At 37.2% G+C, this 4,262-nt stretch overlaps 1 non-coding gene across 1 annotated transcript; it reads right to left on the reverse strand.

Annotated features, from left to right (window-relative positions):
* Positions 1 to 2,398: 2,398 nt before the first annotated feature.
* TRNAG-CCC (transfer RNA glycine (anticodon CCC)) lies at positions 2,399 to 2,471 on the reverse strand. The gene has a single exon. It is a non-coding gene; the product is annotated as a tRNA-Gly (tRNA).
* Positions 2,472 to 4,262: the final 1,791 nt, after the last annotated feature.

A 4,262-nucleotide genomic window follows, 5' to 3' on the forward strand; every position in this document is an offset into this window, starting at 1 on the left:
AATTACTAAATAGGATCTTAATATCATTAAAATTGTTAAAATTAAAAGTTAATTTAAAATCTTATAATTTCTTTCTGCTGAATAATAATTTATCCTAGAAAGTATTTGCTTAACTCCCAAACTTAATCAAATCATGCAGTTGTTGAATATTATAAATCATGACCTAGTATCTTTGTTTTTCTTTTTTCTTTTTTTGCTGTGCCACACGGCCTGTGGGATTTTAGTTCCCCGACCAGGGATTGAACTCGGGTCCTCTGCAGTGAGAGCGCAGAGTCCTAACCCCTGGACTGCCAAGGCATTCCCGTGACCCAGTATTTTTAAAAACTTATTTGTGAATATTTAAATTTTTAGCAAACCAAATTTATCTGCTAATGATTATTAATATTACAAATTAATTTTTGTTGTTAAAATGATTTGTTACAGACTTCCTTTAATCACTCACCCCTACTCTATGTTAAATATGTGATTTAATCAGTAATTCCATTTTACATGAATTTTTAGGATCTCACTGCTTTTTGAAATCATGATAGCATAAAATGTTTTCCTGTAAATATTTGTTTAGAGGAAAACAAATTTGTTCATTTGTTAAAATGAACAAATTAGAAATATTGATGAATTCCTGTGGCTGAAGCCCCACAGGTAATCTCTGAGTTGCAAAGTCTGCCCTGATGAAGCTTATATACGAAGTAAGGTAGAAGACAGATGGAACTGATGATGTCAGTGAAATATCTGTGGAGGAACTGGTACCCAAGTGAGATACTGAAAACAAAGAGGATGAGAAAGGAGAGGGTAATGGCCTGTGTAAAGAAGGAGAACTGGGTTGACCAGGCATTTTCAGAGACTCAGACCGTGGTGATGAGAAGAAATAGGAAATCAGTTGCTTGTGGGAGTCACTGTTTCCCAGGCTTAGGAGGGAGTGAACAGACATTGAGGGTTTTTAGCAAAAGAGTTGCCAACTAAAAGTGAAGTTCTGGGGGATTAACTTGTCAGTGAAGTCTTGAGCTCAATAGAGTGGAGAAAGACAGAAAAACTTCTCAGAAGAATATCAACAGTTTAGGTATGACTTGAGTATAATGGCAGTCATGGATAAAAGGTTAGGAAGTGAGTATTACGAAAAATTAAAAACAGATTGTACTTGTCAGCTGATCCAACTGGAATACAGAGAAGTCAGAAAGGAAAGAAGTTTGGATTTTCTTTTTTGGGGTCAGGGGAGGGACTCGTGGATGGTATGGTCCACTCAGGTATAGAAATGTTTGTTTAATCTGATGTGGCATCCAATTAGACTAGTTTTGTAGCAGACTAGGGCTGGAGTCTTGAAAGTGGCCTAGTTCTATGAAGGAGAAAGTGTGAGCTTGTATAACTAACCCTGGTCTCAGATGCAGAACTCAGAAAGTAGACTCATGTGCCATAAATCTTCCATTGCTATTGTAGTTCCATTGTATCGAAGACTTTTCTCTAAGAGGCCCTTTTGTTCAAATTATCAGGTAAACTTTCTAGTTATGAAAGTCATTTCAACCTTCACACTGTCAACCAACATACTTATATTCCGTTAAGTTCAACACCAAGAAAAGCTGTAGGTTTTCACATTTATTGTAATGGAATGTTCTTTGCAAAGCTTTAGCTTTGGCCACTTAAATGTCAACATTGTTAACAATACTGTCTCTAAATTAGATACCTACAGGAAAGCTCTTTTAGTTGGAAGACCTTGCATGTTATAATGTTCCTATACTTGAATGTATTAGTAATAAGAGGTAGATTCCAAAGTATATGTGCTTCTAGCCCACTATTCTAATCAGCTGGGTTTAAATTCAGTTTTGTACTTAAAAACTTTATGATTGGTTAGGAAAATCACCCCCAAAATGAACACATCCAAAGAGAATCTTAGGATTTTAGGCATTTAAAATATCTTTCATTAATCTTGGAGTTGATTTTAATAAAAACACTGCTTGAGATAATTCTCTATGTTAAAAACATTCAGCTATCTCCAGCCACTTTGTCAGTTTAGCAAGGGATCAGGATTTCTCCTTCCCTGCCAAAAATGGAGTTCTGGGTTTGTGGCTTTTTCCTGATATGATCCTGTTGTGTCTCTTTCTTGGGGCCATGTGTTTGTGTGATGGAAGATAATTGAGAATATAGGCTCCTTTCTTCCTTCTGCTTTACACAAGTCACACATCACGCTCCCACGCTCATCTCCATTAGTCTTCCTGGTTTCCTCCAGGTAGATTCTTGGGTCACTGAGAAAGGTACCTCCTATCAGTTGGTGTGTTTCCTTTTCAAACATCCGAAACCTACCAGACAGTAGGCACAGTTCTTCTAACTATTAAATTTCTTTTCTTTTTTAAATATTTATTGATTTATTTGGCTGCACTGGGTCTTAGTTGCGGCACGCGGGATTTAGTTCCCTGACCAGGGATCGAACCTGGGACCCCTGCGTTGGGAGCGTGGAGTCTTAACCACTGGACCACCAGGGAAGTCCCTAACTATTGAATTTCTTCAAAACAAAACAAAACAAAAGCAAAAAAAAACTTCTACCTTTCTTTGTCATCAAGCTAGAAAGGGCCAGGAAAAATTTGTATTCTCAAAGTCACATCCTTTAAAATTACGATTTTTTAAAGTTATATACCTCCTCGAATAGCAGGAAGTTTACATTTATAGATCCTAGTATTATTGTTTTCACAATGCCAGATCGTGATAAACATTTGTACATCTAAAACCTAATATATTTTAATTGTTCTGGCATTAGTCAGAATAGGATTTCTCACCAATGCTCACACAAACTACATAAAAATAATCAGTGGTTGCTGATTTTCTTCCTTTTTACACACTTGGACACACTTTAAAACACATAGTTGAAGTAGAATCTCTGGTTATTTAAAGTTTACGTGTAACAAAAAACTACCTACATCTCTACTATCTACATATCTGAATATACACATACATTGACCTATATCCATATCTATATACTATATATGTGTGTGTATGCATGTGTGTCCACACATATCACATTTATTTATTTTTTTATATCTTAAAATTTGCTCTTTATTTTTATCCAAGTTATACATGCACACATATCACATTTAGCAGCACTGAATTTGTTCTTCCAGTCTTCCCAATGTTCAGGCAGCAACATATTTTAAAGATTGGATAATTATGGTTTTCTTAATATGAAAACTGAACCTTCAACTGGAGTTTAAAATTGGAGTTACATCTAGAGTCTTCATTGATGCCTCCTTTTTAATTATGGTAAAATGTAAATTGAGAAATAATGACTGAATATTTCATCCTGTCATATTTCACATGGCCTCAAGAGTGTGTGTGCGGAGTTGGTATAGGAATGTTGATAAATAAGTGCCAAGGATTAGCCAATAGCTTGTCCACTTGCTAATGTAAAGCATCTGCTCGGTTGCAAACCTTCCTGGACGTCAAGGGGCACGGGTAGGCTTGGAGGTGGAATTCCTGCAGGAGCCGCCTGACCCAGGCTGCAGACGAACTCTTCTTGCAGAGGGGCCTTACTTTCCCAATAGATGTGCTTTGGAGCTTATCCAAAAATGAGTCCAATTGAGCAATATTGACCTAAACAATTATTTTTAGCAATAATACTTGTAAGAAGTTTTCAATCTAAAATGACGTGTAAAGTAGAAATCTGCATTCTTATTCTCCTCAAGCATTCGCACTCACTACTGGCTTCAACAAGGAAGAAACAGGAACTGCTCAGTGTATCACTGTATATTGGGGCAGCCAGCCCCCGAAAGCAGTTGCTGAACTCAGTCTCAAATTAAATTGATAGGACGTTTTTCCTAAAGTACCTGTTTTATCGCTCAAGATTTCACCCTTGTGAGTGAGATCACTCTCATGATTGAAGTCCTTCCGTTTCACTTTAACCAGAGAAGCTCTGCAGGAATTTTCACTAGCCCCGAAAGGTTTGCAGTTTTTCAGCACAAGGCTACAGGATGTCTCCTCCTCTACCACCTCTACTAATCACTGTTATTTTCAAGCTATTGTAAATTGAGTACAGCATCCTTTATTCAGGAAAGCTCTCCTGGCTTGTGTCACTTCAGCCACATTGTTCTCTCTGGCAGGTAAGACTAAGCCTATAGCTTTTTAACTTCAAACCTAAAAGAGGAAAGCAGCATCGCCAAGACACACGTGAATATCGTTCATCTAAGTCAAAGGGCTGTGTTGCCATTAGTGTAATCCAGTCACGAATGCTACCTCGAATTCCTGGGCTTCCCTTCTATTTAGAATGACTTCTATTTTCACAC

Source organism: Aethalodelphis obliquidens, unplaced genomic scaffold (genome assembly GCF_003676395.1).
Source record: "Aethalodelphis obliquidens isolate GAN/ISIS:26980383/991018 unplaced genomic scaffold, ASM367639v1 scaffold4, whole genome shotgun sequence".
Taxonomy (NCBI): Eukaryota; Metazoa; Chordata; class Mammalia; order Artiodactyla; family Delphinidae; genus Aethalodelphis; species Aethalodelphis obliquidens.